Below are 13,052 nucleotides of genomic sequence, written 5' to 3' on the forward strand. Positions count from 1 at the left end.
CAACTAGTATCACACGTAATGTGTGGGAATTAGGTTTCCCAGTTGCTATAGTTCTCCTTTATATAGTCTTTCAAATCAGGGTTTGCAATCAATGTTAGCTTGGTAACAAAGCATTCAATATTCACCGTTAGATGAAAACCTGATTATATTCAAGCTAACATTTCTCAACCGTTGGATCGAAAACTTAGCTTGTTATACACAAATGAAATGTCCAATTTTGGTTTACGAACCGTTCCCAAACATTAACATTTGTTGGTTCAACAATAGTTAACCAAATGGTTAGCCATATGATCAATTTCATATCAACCATATTCTTCTTCACCATAACTAGTTCAAATGACTCAAATGAACTAGTTATAGAGTTGTTCAATTGCTTAGATCCTATGTAACTACACAAGACACAATCGAAGCAAAAACGGTTTGATTCACTCGAATCGATTCATGAACTTTATAGCCACGGTTTGCAAAAGTATTCCTTAGTTTAAATAAACATGAGTTCAAGAACAACCAGTTTTAGATATAAACTGCTCAAGTTCGCGGACTTAAGCTCACGGAAGGAGTTCACAAACTCCAGCAGAAATTCTCGGGTCGAGAAATTCCGCCAGTTCGCGGACTTTCATCACGCCACATTCCGTTTCTCTTGATCAACAAAGTTCGCAAACTTTAGTTCAAGGAATAAGGACTTATGCATATATGTGTTTCCACAACAATGCTTATATCTTACCAACGGTTATGTAATCTAATCTCTCATTTCAATCATTGAAACATTCTCAGAGGACGTTATGTAGCCGTTATTCACAGACCATTTTTCGTCAGAGAAATTTTCAAAGTGATTGAAACATAAGATGACATTCGTCACTAGGTAAAGATGAATTTGGCTAAAGAGAAAGCTTACCAACACATATTTCTAGAAATAGATAGGCGAGTTAAACTCGGCTCGAAATAGCAAATGTGTATAATGAAAGTCTATACATCAACACGACTTTTGTCTTAAGAGTAGGAGATAGAATAGATAGACTTTTGAGTGACAGATAAGTTCAAGTCTCCACATACCTTTTAGTCGATGAAGATCCACCAGTTCGTTGAGTAGTCCTTCGTCTTGTATGATGATTGCCATGATGTCTTGAGCTCAACTACACTTTCTATCCTAGCCCGAGACCTTTAGCTATGTAGGCTAGAAATCAAGACTTATAGTTTTGATCACTAACATTGATAAACATGCTTGAGATAGAAACTCATGCGAGTTCGACCGAGCAATGCTCTAACACGTAGTATCCTGTTGGGATCATACACGTAAGGAGCGCAACTGTACCTTGGATCAGTGTGATATTGATTGGGGTTCAACTACATTCCATACCGAAGTTAGTTTGTAGTAGGCTAGTGTCTGTAGCGGCTTAATACAGTGTGTGTTCAATCTGGACTAGGTCCCGGGGTTTTTCTGCATTTGCAGTTTCCTCGTTAACAAAATTATGGTGTCTGTGTTATTTCTATTCCGCATTATATTTTGTTATATAATTGAAATATCACAGGTTGTGCGTTAGAATCAATCAATTGGAAATCCGACCTTTGGTTGTTGATTGAAATTGATTGATACTTGAACTTTGGTCTTTGGTACCGTTCAAGTGATTTCTCTTGTATTCAATTAGACTCGCAGATTACTATTTGCTTGAGTAAGAATTGCATCGATAAAGAGATATATTAACTCTTTGATATACTTTGTTAAGATTGAGTCTAGTTGATTCTCTTGAAAGTATATTGGAGTTTGTCCATACAGATTGCTAATCGAAATATTAGGTGAGGTTGTTGTACCCCCGCATTTTCAATTGGTATCAGAGCAGGCAAACACATTAAAAACCTTATAAGTCTGTGTTTCTAGCGATCTGATTATGGACGAGTCTATCGCTAATAACGTACCAGTTCATAAATTACCCGATGATTCTGAAAGCTTGGATTCACCTGATAGAACTGTCACATATAAGTCAATATATAAACATTCTCTTGTTGTAAAAACTGTTGATTGGGAAACACTCCTAGAAAAACAGTTGGATGAACTTTCTGATGAAGGTGATTCAGATATTGATAGAGATGTTGATGAGGAAGTCTCAGAGTATGTTAAGTTTTTGGATTCGCAGAAAATGAAGAATATTACAACTTCTCATGTTACACCTCTTATGACTCCTCTATGTCGAGAAAACAAGCAATTGAAAAGGATTTACGGAGGTCTTTATGGTCAGAATCGTTCTTGCGAATCAGTCCTCAAAGATACCGAGGAAAACCTGAGTAGAAAGTCACTTGAATGTGATCGTGCATATCAAAAATACTTCTTGTTGGATGAGAAATTTGCAGAAATTGAAGGAAGGATTAACTCTCAGCAAGCAAGTTTTGATGACAGAGAAAGCGATTTTCTCGCTCGAGAAAAACGCCTCGAGGATAATTTAGATGTTGCTCTTGATAAAATCAATATGTTGGAACATGACTTGAAAAGGTTCAATACTAGTTCAAGCAAATTAACCACTATGTTAGGAGCGAGTAAAAATCATCGTGATACACGAGGATTGGGATATAAGGGAATAGATGCTCCAAGTATTAGCAAAGAGGTAAAATTTGTCGAGGCTTGTGATTATTCTAAACAAAAGGTTTCCACTGATGGCAAAAGTGAAATGCCTTCACCGACAGTTAAGGTTCAAAAGAGCAAAGTATATCAACCTCCAAAGTCAGCACACACGGATCGAGGTAAGAACATTCCTTATGTTTGCCACTATTGCGGAAATAAAGGTCACCTCGAAAGGAGATATCGTTTCCGTATAAGGAATGAGAAACTTCGTGATGTTCTTGTTTGGGCATCACAAGAAGTTGTGAAGCCAAGATCATATGTTAAGACTAATCCCCTTAACGCTACAGGATGTAACTGTCCAACCTTTAGGCAAAGGAATCAGTGCTGTGATAAATCTAGATTTCCCTATAAATGTCATACGAATCCTTTTCACAATCGTAATGGTTATCAAAAGGATAACTTCGTAAAGACTAAGACAAGATCCGATGCTCCCAATTGGAGAAAGACTAACTTTCAAAAGAATAGTCAATCCAATTCTCTTCCGAGAAATCTTGAAGAGAGTAATGGGAAGAAGGTTCCGGTTGTTCCTAAACGCACTTAGAAGTGGGTACCAAAGAAATCCAATGATACTTTGATTGTGAAAAGGAATGATCTTCCAGAAAATTCCATGACTATGGAGAAGGCAGTATCCATGATGTTGGAACTTAACAAGTTTTTTGGAAAAATGGAATTGGATGTGAAAGGTTCTAAAAGCGATCTCTTTGATGATAATCCAAAAGTCACTTGTGGTGAGAAAGACATTGTTCACCTCAACACAACTTGAGTTTGTTGTAAGTGCATCCTCACCAAGGACTGCCATGTTATGTATACGGTGAGGGAAGCACGAAAATTGGGGCGCACAAATTATGGTTGGTAAGGCTGTAGAACTCAACTGGATTCTTCTAAAAAGGTATGTCTATAAACTTGAGCAAGATTTGTGTTTTTATTTGCTTAGAGAACTTATAATGATTCACGTACCTTTCTTATTGTTCATTTCTACCTAACTTGATCCGTGTTTAAGGTTCTTAAATGTTTAGGTTTGAAAATAATAGTTCGGGATGTTTGGACTACATGGTACACATACCAGGTATGCATAACATCATTTAAAATCAAAATCCAGGGGTTTAAGTACGTATACCCGTTTTCATACTGCTCCAGGATACGAAAATTCTTTTGCAAACCCGTATGCATACTTGACGTCGATATTCGGTAAATTTGTTTTGACCGGAACTTCTTCGTCCGAACTCGGAATGACCTCATTCTTTTTGCATTCTCTTCCTATTTGAATTCTCTTAAAATGGTGATAAGAAATCCTGAATTTGAATGATTTGAGGTTGGTCTTTGTCCCGTATCTTGTTTTTGAGTAATTTGCTCCGTTTCGTCGTACTTGTTCTACTTCTATTGGACTTGGGCACTTGGATTCTTGGAGTAATTTTCTTATAATATCATTTGTAGATTTTACAAGAATGATGTTGGTGAATCACAAAGAAGGAAGTTCAAGAATAGGCAGTACTACGCATTGCTATGGGATTCTTGAATGTTCACAATCATCTTAGGTGAACTATGATGCATGGTCTTTAATGACTTTGTATGTTCTTCTTTGGTAAGAAAATCTTTTTATACGTCTTTGGTAACCACTCTTGGTGTAAATCTGTGCGAAAAAGATTGATTCTACCTTCAAAGGGCAAAGATTGTTTTTGCAGTATTAATCTTTATTGATTTTATATATTGCAATGGGATATGTGTGTTTGCGTCCATGAACTGTGATTGTCCCATACCTTGTCAAAAGTTAAGTCCTTTATATCTCGATATGCATGTGTTGATAAAAGAAGGAATGGACTTTTGACAATACAAGAGTTAAGCCTATTATGTCAATCATTGATAAAAGATAGGCTAAAATCTTTTGTTTACAAGGATTATGTCTATTGTATGTCATTATGCGAATAGTGATGGAAAATAGAACGAATCCTCTTGTATTCCGCAGTATTGATCTTCCCTGATCCATGTTTTTATGTCTATACTGTGAGGCTCCGTAAGTTCTCTTATGTCGAGCATGGCCAATTAAATTAATCACTTTTTGTGGTAAATTTGATTATATATTTCCGATTAAATTAATCATAGGTTATCTTATGGTTAATTTAATTGAGTATTTTGGATTCAAATTCATACTTGTATGTGATTTGTTATGTCCAAAGAAATCCTTCTTTTCTTTTGAAATTAAGGTCGCTCTTGTTGTTCTTTCGGGAATGACATATTATGGGGGAGAGTTCTTAATTGAACTTGTGCTTAATTGCCAAATCTTTGTGGGGAGTGCGGCTGTGGAATATTATAGGGGTTATCTTGTATCTTTATAAACTCCTTGATGAATGCATTTAGCTTCGGCTATATGATTGCATCTAAATAAGATGATATGTGCTTTCTTTTGGTCATGAAATGTCTCTTTTTGAAATTTCATTAGGATCTCGTTTTCGTACCTTTGCCAATTTTATTGACAAAAAGGGGGAGAATTAATATGTAGTTCACACTATAAATACATCTGGTTTTCGGATCATTATGTAAGGGGGAGTGGTTTCCATGTGAGATAGAGTATTGACTAAGAGGGAGTGATACATATCACCATAGTATTGTTGTCGAAGTTGTGATACAATTGAACTTTGATGTTGTATAATAATACTATGACACTGTATAACAATGATTAAGAACTCTTGTTTTCTCATTGTTATAGCTACGGATTTTCAACAACGATGATGCTGAACTTACAACCTTTGGGATCATTGGAGTACTTGGAAGTGACGAAGATTTCGAGTAATATTGAAGATTAGGCATGTGGAATAGGAGCTACAAATCATTTATTTTTGTATTCCATATGTATTGATAGTTTTGTCACTAAAATTGACAAAGGAGGAGATTGTTAGAGCATTGCTCAGTCGAACTCGCATGCGTTGCTATCTCAAGCATGTTTGTCAATGTTAGTGATCAAAACTATAAGTCTTGATTTCTAGTATACTATAGCTAAGTCTCGGACTAGGATAGAAAGTGTAGTTGAGCTCAAGAACTCCATGGCGATCATCATACAAGACGAAGGACTACTCAAGGAACTGGTGAAACTTCATCGACTAAAAGGTATGTGGAGACTTGAACTTATCTATCACTCAAAAGTCTATCTAATCTATCTCCTATCTTGAGACAAAATTCGTTTTTCTATACAGACTTTGATTATACACATTTGCTATTTCGAGCCGAGTTTATCTCGCCTATCTATTTCTCGAAATATGTGTTGGCAAGCTTTTGCTTTGGCCAAGTTCATTTTTACCTAGTGACGAAAGTCATGTTATGTTTCAATCACTTTGAAAATTTCTTTGACGAAAAATAGTTTGTGAATAACAACTATATAATAACGTCCTTTAAGAATGTTCCAATGATTGAAACGAGAGTTTATAACCACTGTTGAATATAACCATTGTGTGGCAACACATATATGTATAAGTCTTTTTTCCTTGAACCGAAGTATGCGTACTTTGTTGATCAGGAAAACCGGAATAAGTACTTTGAGATAAGTCCGCGAACTCAGTCCACGAACCCAGTCCGCGAACTGGCGGAAGTTCTCTTCCCGAGAAATTCTGCTGGAGTTTGAGAACTCCTTCCGGGAACTTAAGTCCGCGAACTAAGTCTGCGAACTTAAGTTGGTTATATCTAAAGACGATTTTTTGTAAACTTACATTTATAAAAACTAAGGAATGCAAAATGAAAACCGTGGCTATAAAGTTCATGAATGGATTCGAGTGAATCAAATCGTTTTTGCTTCGATTGTGTCTTGTGTAGTTACATAAGATTTATACAACTGAACAACTCTCTAACTAGTTCATTTGAGTCATTTGAACTAGTTATGGTGAAGAAGAATATGGTTGATATGAAAGTGCTCATATGGCTAACCATTTGGTTAACTATTGTTGAACCAACAAATGTACATGTTTGGGTACAGTTACACAAACCTAAAATTGTGCATTTCATTTGTGTGTAACAAGCTAAGTTTTCGATCCAACGGTTGAAAGATATTAGCTTGAATCTAATCAGGTTTTCATCTAACGGTGAATATTGAATGCTTTGTTACCAAACTAACATTGATTGCAAACCCTGATTTGAAAGACTATATAAGGGTGAACTCTAGCAACTGGGAAACCTAATACGTACACCTCATGTGTGATACTAGTTGTATTATCTAGAGTGGATTCTCCTTTAACCTTAGGTTTCTTCTTAAAAACCAGGTTAACGACTTAAAGACTTCATTGGGATTGTGAAGCCAGACCGATACTACTTTCTCGTAGTTGTGTGATCTGATCTTGCTGCTTCTATCGTGTTGAATACAATCATAACGATTGGCTTGAGATTAATATCTCCGATATGCAAGATATAAAAGTAGTCACAAACATCTTCGTCTCGTCGTTTGTGATTCCACAATATCTTCTTTCGCCGCGTCGATTAAGATTATTGTGAGGTGATTGATAATACTAGGTTGTTCTTCGGCAATATAAGTCCGGGTTATCAATTGGTTCTTGTTCACCTTGATTTATCAAAAGGCGGAACAAAACTTGTAGGTATTTCTGTGGGAGATAGATTTATCTATTACTGTAGACTTTTCTGTGTGATACAAATTTGTTTATTAAAGTCTTCGACTTTGGGTTGTAGCAACTCTTAGTTGTGGGTGAGATCAACTAAGGGAATCAAGTGCGTAGTATCCTGCTGGGATCAAAGACATAAGGAGCGCAACTGTACCTTGGATCAGTGTGAGATTTATTGGGGTTCAACAACAGTCCAGACCGAAGTTAGTTTGTAGTAGGCTAGTGTCTGTAGTGGATTAATACAGTGTGTGTTCAATCTGGACTAGGTCCCGGGGTTTTTCTGCATTTGCGGTTTTCTCGTTAACAAAATTCTGGTGTCTGTGTTATTTCTATTCCGCATTATATTTTGTTATATAATTGAAATATCACAGGTTGTACGTTAGAATCAATCAATTGGAAATCCGACCTTTGGTTGTTGATTGAAATTGATTGATACTCGAACATTGGTCTTTGGTACCGTTCATGTAATTTCTCTTGTATTCAATTAGAGTCGCAGATTACTATTTGCTTGAGTAAGAATTGAATCGAGAAAGAGAGATATTAACTCTTTGATATACTTTGTTAAGATTGAGTCTAGTTGATTCTCTTGAAAGTATATTGGAGTTTGTCCATACAGATTTCTAATCGAAATATTGGGTGAGGTTGTTGTACCCCCGCTTTTTCAATCCTTTCTGGAGTTCCAGCTGTAAGAAAAAGGATTTACATTTGTCAGGCATTCTTAATAAATGACTAAAATTTATTTTGTCATTGTTGACCTAGTCTTCTGAAATCAATTTTTTTTTTCTATTTTCTTGTTTTTACTATATGCTTCTTCCATATACCAATACCTAGTACTGTCGTTTTATGTCAGTTTCTATAACCAATTTCATGACCTCGTACACATCTTTTCAGTATGATACTCTTATTCATGCATCCTCTGTTGAGTGCTAATTGGTGTAAGTCCTATGAATGGTGAAAAATTATTCACGGGTCTTAGTTAAAATGCCTTCAGCAATTCATATTTGTATTCCTATGTGTTGGTCTTTGTGCTGCAAAACTTATAGAGTTTTCTATTTAACTTCGATCTCGTTTTGATCTCTTATGCTTTTATCTAGTTTCTTTTTATCCATCTTATGATCACTTAATTTTTCTGCTTTTCTTTTAGTCATTTTTCTTGAAGAGCATCATGGACAAGCATGATGAGCTTTACCAACATCTTAGTTTTCTTTCCCCAGTGCAAAGATTTGCTAATCATATGCATGATGGTATCTTACTAACTCCATCATAATTCATTAGGGATTTTGGTATCAAAGGAAATAGTATTCTAGCTAGAATGTTTTCAACTGGACTTTTTAAAGCTTGGGAAGCTAAGGGGAGTTTTAACCTATTTTTGGGGAGCGAATGTCCCTTTTCAAAATAGGGAAGTGGACCCAAATTCCTTCATCATTTCTTTCCAAACCCTAGAAGATTTCTTTTGGGTAACTTCTAATGGTCCATGGTACCCTTTTGGGAATGTATTAGCAGCAACAAAAGCTTATCCAGGCATGAGTATTTCAACTGACTCAATTAAGGAAATTCCTATTTGGGAAAATGTCTTGAACGCAAAGCATGAGCATAGGTTTCAGAAATTGTTAGGTGTTATAGCAGTAAACTTGGAAAAGTTAGTAGAGTTTTATCTAGAAGGGAAATCTCTACTCCTGATTTCTTCCCTAGGATTTTAGTTTGGGTAAATATCGAAAAACCACTCCTTGACAAGATTTTGTTTATAGTAAGCAGGTATCCTTACTGAAATCTACTTTAATTAACTGAATCTCCCCTCTAAGTTTTGTTATCACTGTCTGCGTTTTAGTCACAAAGAAGATAGTTGATCAATCATTCGGAACTGTACTCTGGAGGATATTTATGATATCACTGTTGACTCTCCTTATCCAGGAGATGATCTATGCTTTCTAAATGATACTCAAGTACAAATATGGAATCCAAAAGATAATTCTGACTACAACAGAAACTCGTTTCCTGTAGAATATTTTCTTGTCATTCCTGGAGTCCAAGAGACCTATCAATCTTTCTTTGTAACCAATTCCCACTTCTGAGTCGGCTGCGATTCATCTTGTCTTGGAATCTTCTTATATTTCTGATATCGAGATGCCTTTGATTATAGACTCAATTTTGGGCAAAATAAATAAACTTTTCCTTAAATATTCCCGAGAACTGTTGTCGATGGTGGACTTTTGACAAGGAAAAAAATTGTAATATTACCCTGCCCAGCTGCAGAAACATGAAATAAAATATGTATAAATTTCTGACCCGGCATCAGAATTATGGATTCGTACTTCTACATTATATTCCGCAAGAGAATTGGGAATGCGTATCCAGCTAATGGCAACATTGGCCTTGAATATGCCTACAATATTTTAGAGTTTCACTCGGCTGAACTCTCATTGTTTTATACACGACCATACAAATTGTCACGTATTAATCAGTGTATAGTGATGGTATAAATTATAAATACTCAGAATAAGCTTCTATGCCATTTTTGGATAAAAGTACTATCAGAAGCATACTATTTAATACGAAATTACATTGAACACCACTTTGAGTTGCAGAACTTCCATCGGTTGAATTCCTTGAAAATGTTCTATATGATACAAACAAAGTGCCAACGCCGACTACGCTTGGCCATGGCCAAGATTCCAGGCAAAATAGCCAAGATAAGTTTCCAAATCAACATTGGCTAATGTCCCAATGTAGTAGGGTAAAAACTGATTATGGAGAAAAGAGTAAAAGTGGGTAGGTTAATGAGAAACGAGTCTAGACCCTGAACAAATGTATTGCACGGGAGTACTTTAGATTCGAGAGATCAATCTGTACAATTCTTGCATGAACCAATAAATGGTTGTTCCAGTCTTGCTTCAGTCACAAAATGAAGGAGATGATCTTAGGGAGGGAAGTAAAGAAGGTTTTGAGATCATAGAAATAGACTCTGTAAGGTGTGGTTGTTTATGATTTATCTCAGAAAAATGAAATTTGTTACAGAAGACGGTAAGCTGTAAGTTCTCTGTGTTTTAAGGATACTTTCGTTAATTATTTTTTGAATAGATTGAAAATCGATTTTATATCAAGTCATAGTCGAACACCTTGATCTCATAGGAAGCGGGAGTTATGGAGTAATGAAGTAGTGGAAGTCATGTGAAGGTAGTAGAAACCGTTTCCCTATTACTAGGAAGGACTGGACGATTTTTTCACCCACTACTCATCTATTCGTCAATTGTCCGCTCTTCCCATCACTTTCTCATAATGGGTGTGTTGCACACCGCACCCTATAAACTGCCAGACCAATACCCTGATGAACATCTCCCAATTGTGACATGTTTGATGTCTCGAGTATTTTTATAGAAAATAACACCTAATCATGACTTGCATAGCTATATTACTTGCAAAACTAGGCCTACTTGCATGATAAAGTCCATACGACATGGAGCAAGTCGTATCAAGACTAGTAATGTGAAGCATGGTAGTTGCTGAGTGGGCCTACCATCATGACATGTGAGAAATGGTTATGAGGGGTGGAGGACACGTGATTATCCCATCAACTAACATGTGTAGTGAGCCTTGTATGTAAAACCTACAAGTAGAGAAATATTTCGACCAATCACGCGCAAGCTAGGCGGAAGGTGGTCATAAGTGACAAGTCAAATCGTAAGAATGAGATTTACCGTGAGTAGTACTCAAAAAACAGCACATGGTTCTTTAGGTTAAATAAATGAATTATTAAATATTTAAATTCTTTATATAATCGATGCCCTAAAAATATCGTTTGCAGGCATGCAATTTAAGTGGGTAAGCGATGCATCATGCATGTGAAGCATCGTTTTCAAGCAAGCAGCTCATAAATATTTGATGCATGTAAAGCATCATTGTGTACAACCTTCCTGAATTAGTCGCGAAGGTGTTAATCGACGTTTTGAAAGTGCTTGGCACATGCGACTCATGTGGGCGATCACATGTGCAATTAACACACTTTCAGGGAAGCTCGACCGTCCATCTTTAATTGGATACCAGGAACTATACACGTATGTTGGGGACGATGTGATCGGTCCGTCTAGGACAGTTTTGACTGGTAGCAGTCACGACACCTCATTGGTCGACCAAAATCGAATCTAAACCGGTCAAATCAACCGGCTAAGTTGAGTGGTTGAGGTTAATCCGCGACTCCCCAAGTTTCCGGTATATCTCTTAAATTCCTTAAAGAATGCAGATACTTCAAAGCATAATATTTTGAATACTGGAGCATTAATATCGGTTTTACGGTTTTCGCCCTAAGCTAAAAACCACCATCAACTTCAAATCCCTTGCTTAGCACGTAACAATGACATTGTTGCATGATAAACACTAGATAATGGCAAACTAAAATAATTCATAAGACAAAGTAGGCAGATGTTACCAGAGAGAGAGCAGTCGGCTTGGGCCATGACCAATGAACCTCCGGTCTAGAGGCAAGTGACAATCATTCTTCTGGCATATTGACGCCAGATGGTCACATGTAAGGAAGGAGGCACGATCGACTAGGGCATTAATCTTGACCTAATATTTCCAGGTCTGTGCGTGCAAACAAAGGTAAAAGTCATTCTACTCTTCGGACTTGTACTGTCAGGTATAAAAGGGAGATTTGCTCATTCATGTCTTGTGCCAATCACCAAGACGACTTTCACCATAGGTGGCCACGCGGACAAGGTAGGTAAGTCCGTCTTGCTCTTCATGGGATCTTTCACCGTGGAATCTTTCACGCGGACAAGGTAGGTAAGTCTGTCTTGCTCTTCATGGGATATTTCACCGTGGAATCTTCAAGGTAGGGAAGTCCGTCTTGCTCTTCATGGGATCTTTCACGCGTACAAGGTAGGTAAGTCCGTCTTGCTCTTCATGGGATCTTTCACGCGGACAAGATATGACTGCTCGTCAGATGGGTTTTGATCAGGGGATCCCTTCTCGTCGTCCACCAAAACCTTCTATAGATTACTTGAAACTTGTATTGGATACGAGTGCTCACACGGAAGAGAAAAGCCTTTCATTCTTGCTCTCCAGAAGACTAATGGTAACCCCAAAATATAAAGAATTCTGGCGCAATGAGCTTCTTGATCTTCACCCATTCGTGCACGCAGTCCTAACAGTATTACGTGACAAGCTTTCTTTCGAGATTTTGGAGAACCACCACAGGTTGAAGCCACTCGCTGCTAGTAAACATAAAGCTTCTGATAAACCAACTCAGGTGGAGATCCATGTCTCTTTTTGCCTTGAATTCAGTAACATATATTTCAGCATCCGTATGATTTGCTTGGTGTTTCAGGGAGAAAATCGTGTTAGACCTAGGTATAATGGAGGTAAGCTTGAGATCAGTCCCAGGAGAGAGACTAGGTCGAAGAGGCTTGCAGGTGGCACCCGAACAGCTACAGTGGCCTTTAATTCTTTGAACGTACATATATGTACACATTTTTTATTTGATCGGCTGAATTATCTAGATAACTTTGAACTAATCTCGTTCAAATTCTTCCACCATTTTAGTGTTATGGGAGGATAAACACCTTTGCTAGACTCACGTTAGCTGCAGGTAACCTGAGTAACAATACATCCAAGATACCTTCGGAAGAAAGGGAAAAATCCGGTGACACTGAGTCACTTTCGATTAATGAGAATGGTAGCGAAATAGACTCAGGATCCAGTAAAGATGAATATAGCATTCCGGAGCATAATGATAACAGGTCTAACTCCCCAAGCAAGTCAGCAGATGGACATGTAAGTTCTTTCACACATTCTCTTATCTTTGGATTGCTTGTTCCTCCATGTGACGCTCAAATATGAAGCTC

The sequence above is a fragment of the Papaver somniferum genome, chromosome 10 (genome assembly GCF_003573695.1).
Source record: "Papaver somniferum cultivar HN1 chromosome 10, ASM357369v1, whole genome shotgun sequence".
Taxonomy (NCBI): Eukaryota; Viridiplantae; Streptophyta; class Magnoliopsida; order Ranunculales; family Papaveraceae; genus Papaver; species Papaver somniferum.